This window comes from Epinephelus lanceolatus, chromosome 13, assembly GCF_041903045.1.
Source record: "Epinephelus lanceolatus isolate andai-2023 chromosome 13, ASM4190304v1, whole genome shotgun sequence".
Taxonomy (NCBI): Eukaryota; Metazoa; Chordata; class Actinopteri; order Perciformes; family Serranidae; genus Epinephelus; species Epinephelus lanceolatus.
The window spans coordinates 39,387,975-39,401,975 of NC_135746.1; positions in this window are offsets into that span (position 1 = coordinate 39,387,975).

A 14,001-nucleotide genomic window follows, 5' to 3' on the forward strand; every position below is an offset into this window, starting at 1 on the left:
GCTGTGATCACACGACCAATGTGCTGACAGGAAGTAAAAAACAATGTACACGCACTACTAAATTCTCTATTTAAGACTTTTACTTTTTTGGATTTGGCACCCAAAGCTAACCAGCTAGGGAGACTCCAGACTAGTAAAAAGGTGCCAGGCAGTAGATGTATTATGCACATTTTAGTTGTTAAAAATATTAAATCATATTTTTTATTCGGCATAAAGGCTTCACATTTTTCTTTACATTAGCCACAAGGAACCACTGGAGAGGAGCTGAAGAGTCACATGAGGCTGCAGAGCCACAGGTTGCCTACCCCGTGGTTTAAGCTAATGAAGATCAAAACCAGGCCTTGCAAAGCTTGGTTAGCTTCAACCTCTAAATTTTGTATGGCCGAATTAGCAAAATGTTTGCTGCCCACAATATACTAAGTATCAGGATCCCACAGGTTTCCCATTCTCCCTGCTTATTCCTCATTTCTGTGTCCACTTTTGTCCTCTTAAAAGCTCAGTTTTTCAGTCCGACAGCTTATAGAAACTTAGATCTGGGTTCTTTACCCTGTTTGTAGATCATTCCACAACAAAGATGCTTTTTATAGGTTGCAAACAACAGAAAAATCTGTTGTTTGCAAGGAGTTGTGACAAGGTGGGTCCTTTATTAGTACAGAGTAAATCTAGAGCAATAAATTGATGAGTCATTGTTTGTTTAATAGTCTTAACAAAGACCTTTTTTTGTGGTGACCTAAAATGAGCAGTGGTGAAATATACTACATTCTGTTGTGATCCATGACCAAATAGTTGATAAGCAGCTGGTGTTAGCTAGAGTAGCTACCTAGCATAGCGTAGCTGGCATGGTAGCTAGTTGAAAAGTTGACTATATCTACATTAAACAGGCAACTGAGAAGTCAAGGCTAACGTTATTTTTACAATAACAATCTAAAAGATATTTCATGTTAGCCTGCTGTATCAGCCACTTGAATAAAGCATGACGTAGTAACGCTAATGTCTGCAAAGCAATGGAAATCCCATGATTATGATACTATGAAGTGATTCGTGCTGAATTAAAAACTAAATGACAACTGGTTCAGGCAGTCTTTTGGTGAAATTAGTTTTTGACTGACAGAGGACTGTAAACCTCTGATTAGCCAAATTAAAAAAAGATTGACAATTACCACTCCCCTCTCAAAGTCTCCAGTCTGCAGAGACACCTCACTCAATGAGTGGCCAAAGACACTTCACAACTTAACTAACAGTACTCCTCAGCCATGTCTTTTCTTTCTGTAGTACAGTATAAACCAGTATTTATTGTATCATCTCCCCATGCTGACATTACCTTGTTATTTCAGTAAATTGAATTCTGTTAAATGAATTTCTTTTTTTGTTTTTGTGATCAGTTTTTTTTATTTTATTTTATTTCATTTGATTCCATCCAAAGCCCTTACCCCCACCCTTGTCCCGAGGGCAACATTAATTATGGACAATTACAGGGAAAAAATAAATAAATTAATAAATAAATAAATAACAAAACAAAACACACACACACACACACACAAAAAACAGCTGTACATAGCAAACATATTCATAAGGTGTTTCTCACTTTTCTCAAAGAAAAAAAAAAAAAAAAAAAAAGTTAATAATATTTAGCGGTATAGCCTCAAAACAGTGCTTTGACTTTCTCTGCTGCCGATTCCAGATTCTGTATCGCTTCTATCTTTGCCATTTGAGCACGGGCACTGGAGATTTCTAATGGCAGGACTTCATAAAATTATAATTTCCACAGATACACATTTAGAACATGTGGTGGTTTCCATCGCTTTATCAACATTTTTTTTGCTGCAGTTAAACCTGCGAACAGTACTCTCTTCTTGTGGAGTGTTAAATTCAGAGAAGTATCATCATTTAAAAGCAATATATGCGGTAAACAGGGTATGTTTGTCTGAATTAAACAAGAAAGAATGTTTGAAATACTGAGCCAGAAGGAATAGACCCCAGGGCATTCCCACATCATGTGGAGGTAGGTGCCCAACACTTTGTGAGGACATAACTGACATAGTGGGCTCTAAGTAATACGGATCTGGCAGCATCGTCTTGGGGATAAATAATATCTTTGTATTAGCTTATAATGAATTAACTGATGATTATGATTACGAGATGTTAGGGGAATATTACTCCACACTCTCTGCCAGTTAATGCTAGGCCCAAACTCTTTAATATCTATATTCCAAACAAGAACATTGCCTGTGGGTCCAGTTAGTCTTCCTTGTAGCTCATTATATATTCGAGAAACGAAACCTTTTTTAACTTTTGCAATGTTCAAAAGATGCATCAGGGGATGAATTAATAAAGTTTGATTCCATGGGACACCATATGTACACATTGCTGTGCGCAACTCTAAATGAAAAAATAAAGAGGTGCCAGGTATATTATAGATTTGTCTAAGTTCATGGAATGGTCTAAGGCAATCTACATTATACATATCAGACAAAGTATGAACTCCCTGGTTTTGCCAAGAGGAGAAAATGATTGGTTCACCACCTATAAGCAATAAATTATTTCTAAAAATTGGTGTATCTAAGTGCCACTTTATATCCCATTTGACTGATTTGGCTATGTTATTCCAAACAAAAACTGAATTTGCAATAATTGATCCAAATTTGTTCAGACAGAATTTTTGGGAGAGGCCCGAGAAGAGAACATCTTTAAGCATGTATGGGGATACAATATGATTTTCTATGTTCACCCAAGGTATGTCAGCATTTTTGCCAAACCATCTTGATACAGATCTCAGCACAAAGGATAGGAAATACATTTCAAAATGAGGCACCGAGAGCCCTCCTGAGGTCCTACTCTTCTGAAGCGTAGACCTACTAATTCTTTGGTGCTGGTTTTGCCATATAAATTTAAATGCTAGCCCCTGTATCTTCTCCCAAAAACCAGCTGGTGGGGGTAAGTGTAGCATGTTTGCATAGAAATTAACCTTGGGATCCACTCTCTACACACTGATATTCGTGTAGAGAGTGGAATTTATAATGCAGACCACCTATTTAGTTCATCAGATATTAATTTCTTTAGGCACTTATAATTTTTAGAAACAATTTTTTCAAGAGATGGATATATATCAACTCCAAGATACTTAAAATGTGTAACTACTGGAATCCCTACATCCAGCTGCAGATTGCTCATAGCAGTATTCAAAGGAAGCAAAGAGGACTTGTTCAGATTTATCTTATGTCCAGATATTAAACTAAAATTATGAAAAATCTTCAATGCGGCCGGGAGGGAAAACAGCACGTCATTGAGAAATAATAATAAATCATCCGCATACAGAGAGGTCTTATGATAAGTTCCGCTCACTACTATTGGCTTTACCTCATCTGAGTTTCTGATTTTTGGTGCTAAGGGTTCCAGAGATAATGTGAACAGCAGTGCAGAAACTGGACACCCTTGGCAAGCTCCTCTTTCAATAGTAAAAGGTCTAGAGCGTTGTTTAGATGCAATGACGACAGCAGTTGGGTTATGGTACAGCATTTTAAGCATGCCAATGAAATTATCACCAAAGCCTATAGTTTCCAGAGTATGCCACAAATATTCCCATTCGAGCCTATCAAAGGCTTTTTCAGCGTCTACAGACAGCATTGCACAAGGTGAAGATATGTTAGTACCAGCATCAACAATGTGCAAAAGACGTCTCATATTATCAGATGCATATCTTTGTTTTACAAAACCTGTTTGGTCAGGATGGACCAAAATTGGCAGAACTGTCTCAAGTCTCCGAGCCAGGACCTTTGCATAAAGCTTAATATCTACATTAAGCAGTGATAGAGGGCGGAAACTAGAACATAAGGTGCTATCCTTGCCTCTTTTGTGTAGCTGTGATGATAGCTGTATTTATGTCTCTATTGAAGCATCCTAATTTGATGGCTTGTTGAAACATTTCTAAGATAGAAGGGCCCAAATTATCCCAGAATTTTAAATACAACTCAGGGGGGATTCCATCCAGGCCAGGTGATTTGCCGTGGTTCATGCATTTAATTGCCTCATATAATTCATTAATAGTAAATGGGGAATCTAATAGATTTCTTTGCTGTTCTGATAATTTGGGTAAATTTAAACCATCAAAAAAGGAAACAAGATCATTTTTTGTGAAAGTTGCTTCAGATGAGTACAGCTGTTGATAGAATAACTTAAATTCATGATTAATTTTCAAAGGATCATATACAACTTCACCCTCTCTGTTTTTAATGGAGACAATGTCTGCTTTTTTATCGTTGTAGTGTATTTTCCTTGACAAAACAAAGCTAGGTCTATTTCCATTTAAATAGTGGGTTTCTCTCGCTCTATGAACTAGAAACTCTGCTCTTCGCATAAGAAATGCATTAAGCTCAGCCTTTGCCTCCCCTAATTCTTTTTCCCTCGCTTGGTCGTACTTGTTTTGTTGTTGAGAGATTAGGGATGAAAATCTAGTCTCCAGCTTTGCTAATTCTTGGAGATGAGTCCTATTACGTCCCGAGGCAAATGAAATTGTACAGTTACAGATACTTCCTTTAATTGCATCCCATAGGTATCTTACATCAGGTACTGAGTTCTTATTAATACTTATAAATGCATTAAGATCTGATTTAAAATGTTCACAAAACTTAGTATCCTGAAGTAAAGTTAAGTTAAATTTCCACCTTAAAGCACGTTTGGGGTTGTTCTCAAATACTAATTCACACTTGTTGGCGTGATGGTCAGATAAGGATGTATAGACTATCTCGACTTTTCTGACTCAGTGAGACACATTGGGAGTCCCCAAAATATAGTCTATTCTAGAATATGTTCTGTGTCTCGCAGAGAAAAAGGTGTACTGTTTTGTTTGAGGGTTAAAAGTTCTCCAAACATCAATCAGGGAAAAGGTATCTACCATTTTTCTCAGTGTTAAATTGGCTGTACTCTGAACAGCCTGCCCTCCATACCTATCCATAGAAGGATCTAGCACTGCATTCATATCACTACCTAATATGATTAAGCAGTCTGAAAGGTCCTGTAACATCTTTGTCAATTGTGCATAAAATGAAGGGTCAAAGATGTTGGGAGCATAGGCTGATATAAATGCCATCTTTTTGTCAGTAAGAGTGCCTTTAATATAGGAAATTCTACTGGCAGAGTCATTTCCTTGCTCCGTTATAATAAAATTAGAAGTCTTGCGCATAGAATCATCACTCCCTTTGTCCTATTGATAGAATGAGAAGATGAAACAACATCATATTTACTGTTATCTAATTTACCTATATCTAATGTCATTATGTGAGTTTCTTGAAGCAGAGCAATATCAATTCCTTTCCTATCTAGAAATTCAATGCAGCTTGTATATTTGGTACTCTTATTAATACCTTGTACATTCCAGGAAAGTATTGAGAGTTTCAACATTTGAAGGTTATATTAACTAATTTACAGAGTTTTATTTTACGCATTCCATAACCAATAGGCTAGTCTTACGGCTACTGTCAGAACCAAAATAATAAACATAATGAAAAAAAAAGAAAAAAAAAGGGAAAGGACAGGAAATAATTACAAAATCCTGCTACCCCAGAGAAGCCCATCCCCTTACACTTGACTTCATTCCTCCCATACCTCCCACATTCCCCCTTCCGCCCTCTCCCACCCTCCCCCCAGGAAAACGGTCCCGTAAACACAAGACCCTCTTCGGATTTCCTAATCTCGACCTAATGCGAGAGTTGGGACATGGGGGCCGCAGTCTGCAGTCCCCTCCAATATTAATGCCCTATTTCATTCATTCATTGTTGCCACTCAGTAAGAAAAGGAAAAAAAAAGAAAATTAATATTGAACAAAATATGTTCACCCCTAAAATGTCAAAATGAGAGTGAGAGTGAGGGGCAAAGAGTGAGTCACCATGAGGGCATTCTAGAATAACAGTCCTCCAATTATCAAAATAAATCTGTTAAATAAATTTCTTGAGTGGTAATGTGACTTCCCAGTCATTGGCAACAAAATGTATGCTCTGTTATATCAAATATGAAAAAGCAATGATATGGGGCCAGTGTTACTATATTTTTTGCAACTCTGTGTGAATGTGAGGCTTCAATTTGCAGTGCAAGCTGTGAGTTGCAACATGAGATCTTTGCCTGTGCTGCTAATTTGCTCAAATAAAACACTATATTTCAAAGCCCAAACATATATTGTGTCCAAACTCTGATGCTGACATTGAATTTGTTTATTTGTTCAGACTGGTGGGTCATGACTTGTGTAATTGCTAGTCAGAACTGCGTTTGAGTATGAACATAACCATTACGACCTGCCTTTTCAATAATCTCTGTCCTTGCTCTGCCCACTGGTGGCAGCCAAATTGCTTTCTGAGCTGAAAAAGCTGTAATGAGCTTTGGGGTGAAAGTTGCCTGTTGCCATAGTGATGCATCTCCCTGTTCCTATCATTGTGCTCCCATGGCGACACTCCTGCTTTATGTCTCCCAGCCCACCTGGCTACATGCCACACATACACTCAGCTAATGACACCACAACACACACTCTGCTGCCCACAGGCAACAGCAAGCCCAGCTATTGTCAGACAAGTCAAAATTTTGAATATTGTTACAGAAAAAAATAAATAAATAAAAAAAGAGGCATTGAGGGGATCAGTCAACATTTTAGGAAATATGTATGTTTGTTTTTCTTTCTGAAAGTCATAAAAGATGGATATTAAGACCATGTCATGAGTTAAGTATGGAGCTGGAATTATCTTCAGTTGAGGACTGAAAGCTGGCTGTGCTGACTACCTCCAGGATGTTACACAGTCACTGCAAACACCTCTTCACCCAGGACCGTTCAGCATGCAACTTGTGAAAATCATTTTTGTTTTTGTACTTCTTTTTTGGCATGTTTGCCTTCTCTAAAGCAGTGGTTCCCAACTGGTCTAGCCTCAAGGTCCAGATTTCCCCTTTGTCATTGGCATCAAACTTACGTTAGGTGTCTCTGTCAAGTAGCCATCTGTTAGTCACTAACTCTTCAGCAGGAAACAACACTCCAAAATAAAAGCTCTGTGCTGGAATTTAACTGTACTTCACTGTCACTTGACACATTTGCAAGTCACTTGCAGTCCATTCAGAATGAGCCCACAAACCACTTTTGGGCCATGACCCACCAGTTAGGAACCACTGTTATAAGACCATCCTAATGACATGAGCTCAACATTCTGTTTCTCTCTCTGTATCAGTCTGGTTCTCCTGCTGCCTCAAACACTTGACAGAAATTACAATCCAGTTTGGCCAATCAGGGATCCACACCGTAGCTGACAACATAAGCAGCCAATTAGGGACTGCAGTGTAGATGATGACATAAAATGCAGGCTGTCACTTGCAGAACAGTAATGGCAGCTCCCATAGCAGCAACCACCAACTCTGATGTCAGTACAGTAAACAGAGCAAAATCAATAACAATAACAGCAGAGTTTCTTGGAGAAAGAAGAGGTTTTCGCTCTTCTTCAAATTTGTGTTTCTGTCAGTGGAGTCTGGTGACTGGACGGGGGAAGCAGCAAGACATATTGTAGCCACGTTAAAGTATGACCACCTAAAACAAATCAGTATCAGTTTAAGTGTGTGCTGTATTTAGAGTATTCACACAGCTTTATGTTTTTGTCAGACAGCCCTCTACAATGGGAAAGTGATGTTGCAACATTATGCTCTCTTTAAAGCCACCAGGCTCCATTGATAGAAACAGTCATTTTACTCCACAGAGCACAATCTCTGTCTCTGGCCTTCTGCTGCGCATTGATTGGGTACTTAATTTGTGTTATTTTGTGTTTTCCGGACCGACCTAATCATGCCGGTTGTCTTGTCTGCCTGTCCAAACCAGGAGCCTAAGTTCGATAACAAGTAGTTCTCAATGTAGGCTCAGACATGAAGGATACTCAACAACGTCCTCCCCGCCGCTCGCCCTGTGCTTGCACTAGGCCTAGCCGGTTCCTGAGCAGTGCACAAAAGAAGAGAGGGGGAGAGACTAAGCAGAAGAGCTGTGGATTGTGTTTATTCTGTGTAGCATGCATGTGAATGCAACATATTCAAATACATTTCTTGCTTTTACCCTGATGGTGTGAAATTTGCTGCTACACTGTTCCCCAGTACAGATCCGATGTTCACTGTTGTTTCGGCACTGTTTGGCTGAAGGAGTTTGTCTGTCAAGGTGGGTACTCCTGCCCACTGAAAGTGTTTAGGGTGGCAGTGGGCCCAGACTGATACAGAAAATGAAACAGAATGTTGAGCTCACATCATCAGGATGGTTTTACCAGGCTAGCATTTTTGCACCTTAAGAGGCAGACTGAAAATGGGGGAGAGAGGGAGTGGTGTGACATGCACCAGAGTGCTTCATGTTTGCCTTATTTTGAAAGTTAACGTAGAAACTTAAAGGAAACACTGAGAGAGAGCAGGGTTGATGGCATTTGATAAAGCTTCCAAGCCGAACTGATGTAGGGTACTAGTCAGGCTGTTCTCATGCACTGTTTGTATGTTTACCTACAGAAAACAATGCAATAGAATTCATATACAGTCTTCATGATGATAACCCAGTAATTGGCATGTAACCCACGTAATAGGGAAGGCTGTGATCACACGACCAATGTGCTGACAGGAAGTAAAAAGGAAGTAGTATAAAGGGTAAAAGTGCATGTAAGGAGGCAGGTTGAAGTGGTAGATGGGTCAAACACAGGACATTTCCCTCAGAGACTGGTGTTTGTGACCCATGTGAAACAAAGTGAACTCTATCTTCAACACCTTTCTTTTCCTAAACCTAACCTATGTAGCTAAGTTAAGTACATAACTTTACGCTAAGTAGTCTACATAATGTGACAACATCCCAACGTTTTTTGTTTCTTTTTCAAAACCTAACCTATGTAACTTTACTTTCCTAACCCTAACCTAAGTAACTTTACTTACCTAAACCTAACCTAAGTAACTTTACTTACCTAAACCTAACCTGTGTAACTTTATGTTATATAGGCTACATAACAGGACGACACCCGAACACCCATTTCTTTTTCCAGACCTTACCTACGTAATTTTACTTTCCTGCCCCTAATCTACTTAAGTTTATGTTAAGTATGTAACTTTACATTATGTAGGCTACATAACAGTACAACACCTAAACATGTTTTTTTCCAAACCTAACGTAGGTGTCTTGACTTTCCTAAACCAAACCTATGTAACTTTATTTTACTAGCCCTAACTTAATAGTCTAGTAGCCAACTAAGTGAACTCGGAAATGTTGAGTACACCAAAGTTTTATTGCAGAAATGTGAAGTATGGGTCCCCAGCATACAGCATACATATTTGCATAATTAGCATAATTAGAATAATCGTCTATTTGGACCATATATTTTACACTGTGTGGCCAATTTCTACAATATTTGAATGGGTTTTAAGGGTTTTAGAGGATGCTGAAATGATTTCTGGCTTTTCTAGACTTCAAAATGTTAATTTTATAACATATTTTGTTTAATTTTGATGAATTTTTATTAATTTCGGGCAGAATTTTAGGTTATTTTCATGTATGAATGTTAATACATTGTTTTCAGGTTCTAGTGAAGCTGAATCCATTCCTGACACTTTTGGAGATTCAAAATTGCTATTTGGATCAACTATGAATCTTTGTTAGGCTGATTGTTATGCGTTTCTGGAGGAATAAGTAATGCAGGTATTTGAAATAACTTGGATCCTGTAACTGGATAACAAATTCTTGCATAATTCTGAGCAGCTATTGACAGGCCATATCTGCTATGTCTCACAATTGCTCAGCCCTAATTGATGCTTCCCCACCCAGACTTAGTGAGGTCAAGCAGGTGATTCTGCAAGCAAGGTCAGTTTCATAAGAACTGTCCTAGTGTGCTGAAGCTTCTGTTGTCCCTCGTGGAAGTTGTCTGGACTAAGACGAGCATCCCCTCTGAGTGGCAGAGAGCAGTGGCAGTGGCAGTCCCGAAAGGACTGGACTCCAAGACCTTCAGCCAATTCATGAGTGTAGCCCTACTCAACATGGAAGGGAAGAGCACCATGTACTTGATAGAGAACAAATACAATGACACTAGCTAGCAGAAGGCTGGGGTGCCTGGCTCCCCAGGCTGTGTGGAACATGCATCCCTGATTTGGAATGCAGACAGTCAAAGGAGAGAAAAAAGATCTGCATGTGTGGCTGGACCTAGCGAATGCAAACAGTATGGAACATTCCCACATCAGCTCATCGCCTTTGTACTGGACCACTTTTACAATCCAGACAATATCTAGAGCATGGTGAACAGCTACTTCCAGGACTTCCAGATACATCTTGCACTCCAGAATCTCCTCCTGTTGGCAACGGCTCGAGATGAGAATTGCTATGGGGTGCTCCATCTCCCCAGTCCTCTTTGTGGCAGCCTTCTAAATAAGGCAGGAGCAAGGCAAGCAGTGGGGGGGTGTCAGGCTATCAGCGGATCGCAGAGTCCCCCCTCTGAGAGGCAACATGGACGACACCACTTACCTGCTAAGGTCTTCCTGATGACCTTGCAGCTGACCATAGCAGGCACCAGCGGAGGCGCAGCAGGCCCAGAGCCATGCAAGAATACCATCTCCATGTAAACTGAATGTTTAGAGATGCCATCCAGCCATCCTAGACTAGCAGTCCAGACTTTTACAATACTGGCTAGTGTTCTTGACTCTTGATTGGCGTTGCTGAGAGGTTACAGGTTCAAGCCCCAGGGCAGGCGGACCATGCGGGAAGACCTCTATTACATTGGTGCCGTGACCTAAATGGGAGTGAGGTTTAGGAGGGTGAGTGTAAGAGAAGCCAGTTACTGAGGCTAAGTAGGTATATGAACATGAATAAACCTCACCCAGAGGTAGGGAGGCCTTGAGGAATTTTAGGATATTGGCTAGCACTCGCGATTCCCAATTCGCCATTGTTGGGTGGTCGCAGGTGTGACCGAGGGCCTCTGTTATACTTGGCTAGGTAAACCTCCCTTCCAGTGTTATGAAAGACATGCTAGTAAGTGAAACTAGCCCTTTTATCATTAAATAGTATGTTTTTTCATACATTTTAAATGGAATATCAAGCATGTTACAACTAGCCTGGGTATACCTATGCTCCCTTACTTTACAACTTATTTATTACAGCTACAATAACATGACCAGACCTCAAGAAATTTAAACAAATATAGTTTATCAATATTAACACCAAAGAACAAGAGCTCTTGTGATACTGAAATGTAAGATTATGTGTATGTATGGGAAAATAACCTAAAAATCTGCCTGAAATTAATCAAAATTTTCAGAAATTTATTATAATATGTTATAAAATTAATATTTTGCAGTCTGGAAGTGCCAGAAATGAATTCAGCATCCTCTAAAACCTCTAAAACCACTCCAGTGTTGTAGAAATTGGCCACACAGTGCAAAATATATTGCCAATATGGACGATTATGCTAATCATGCTAACTGTGCTAATTATGTAAATTGCTCAACATATGCAAATTAGTATCCGGCAGTTTCTACATGCTGGGGACCCATACTTTACATTTCTGCAATAAAACTTTGGTGTACTCAACATTTCCGGGTTCACAATGGGGCTCTATGGGCTGGCTACTAGACTATAAGTAAATTTATTTGCCTAAATTTAACCTACCTATATACAGGCTGTGTAATTGGATGACGCCGAAACATGTTTCTTTTTCCAAACCTAATCTAGATGACTTGAGTTTGCTGAACCAAACCTATGTAACTTTACCTTCCTAACCCTAACTCTAAATGGGAAAAAGGCTGTGGGGCGATAATATCAGCTGATTTTTTACCGAATGTTTTCCTGTTCCAAACTATTGTTTTTATATCACCATTTAAAAAACTTTACTCATCACTTTTTGTGATTTTCTTTACAATCAAAAATAAAGTACCAATTGTCTGTACTTTCAGACAAATGTGAACTGCAAGCAGCTATTGCAGCATACATTTTTCATGGTGCAAATTTAAATTGTAAAGAAATAAAACCAACATGATGGGAACTGCAGGGCCAAAACTCTGAGCAGGTTTATCCTAAATGGGAGAAAAGAAAATAAAAACAATAGGAGCAACTTATGACATTTATGTGAGGCATATTTTGGGTGCTGAATGACCTTCATTTGGCCATCATTACTTTTTCTTTAAGCCAAGAGCACCATCTAATGTGGCCAACAAATACAACGAATGGTTCATGAAGCTTTATTTAGTCATCAGTACTTTTGAAACAATTCCTCTTTCCTTGCCATTTTTGCTACTCAGCCTAAACACCTACATAGGCCTGGTTTTTCTCTGTACCACAGCTGAAGCAATTTCATTGTCTTTATAGAGTTCCCAGAAGATTAATTTTATATTTGTTTCTAGTCAGTGATTAAAAAACAGCAATATTAGATAGTGGTTTATTAACAATGATGGGCCTGTATTACAAAATAAAAATTAAAACTCATGTTCCTCAAAGACAGAAATGTTTCATTGCATTACGTTACATATTAGTACATGCAATCACTCAACTCATACAAATGTATTTTTTTAAATGCTAAATCCCAGAAAACCTCTAATGTGTAAACCCTAACATACTCAACCAGGTTAAATAAATGAATAAATGTGTACATGTATGTTTACAAATGTATGTTATGTTATGTATGTTATGCAGCTGTGATGTCTGTACACAGAAATTTAAATATAGGCACAAGTGTCAATTCTAGGGCTCAAGCCAGCATGACCCTAAGACGTAATAAGACCTTTGACAGTTGATAACACCTGCATTAAAGAACATACGCTCATTCATTTATGTCCAAAGCTTTTCTTGGCCACACCCCTTTTATGGTTCACTGGTCAATATCTTCAAAACACAATGAGATATTAACAAGCTTTTAATAACTATTGGTAAGCCTGGACAAAAAAAAAAAAGATCAACAGAAAATGTAGGAAACAGACCCAATCTTTAGAAGATTCCAAAAATGTGTTTGTCAAAGGTTCATCATTGTTATTAAATATAACTGCAAGCTTTGTAATGATTGGACAAAGAATTTCTGATTCATAGTTCCATTTGTGTTATGCCATGTTTTTTTTTTTTTTTGTTTGTTTGTTTTTTCTAATACATTTGTAGCACTCCCTAGTGGTCAATTTGAATGAAACTTTCAGGGTATGTTTCACATAACTTGACATCTGGAAGTTTCATGATGATTGGCCTAACGGTTGTGGAGTAAGGTCTATGTGTGGTGCTGAGCCATGACTCTTTTAAAGTTCATTGGTGATTATTTTCAAAACGCAATGAATGATCAACAAGCTTTGGTAACCTTTGATGAGCTTGGTCAGATAATGATCCACAGAAAATTTTGGACAAATTGGATGTACAGTATAGGAGATGTCAAAAATGTGTTTTTTTGTTTTGTTTTTTAATTCAAAATGGTGGAAAATCTAGTCAGGTAGACCTTAATGATTCTGTTTTTCTTTTTTCTTCTGTGTGGCACATTGAGCTGGACTTGCGTGTCAAATTTCCAATTTATGGTGTGAAAGGTGTGACCATTCCAAAATTCAATTTTGGGGTCTTTATTAAAGCACCACCATCAGGCTGATTAAGCTCATATTTCTTGAGCAGCAGAACAGTTCCCAATCACTGGTGAACATTTCATGTGCCTACGATGTACCATTTCACAGGAATGTTTTCTGAAGAAAAAATAAATTCACACAAAAACAAAAAGGTTTCTCGGCGCAGCGCAGGTGGCACAGGGTGGCGAACCCCGCGCAGAGCTAGTTTCAAGCAGCGCAACCCGAGGCACGCTCAGTTTGGTAGTTTGGCAGACCGAGGTGCGCTGAGATGGGTGTGGCAGCGCAGCAGGGGGAGGTGTCGACAGATCCAGCTTGGCGCAGTGACAGTTTCGTGCCAAAAGGCTTCACCAAAGGTGCGCTAAAAGCTCGCCATCTGAAACCACGTCTACTGTCAGCGCAGGGGGAGCGCAGCCGGTGTAAGCCGAAGTTTGGCTGACTGGCGGACAGTGCGCACAC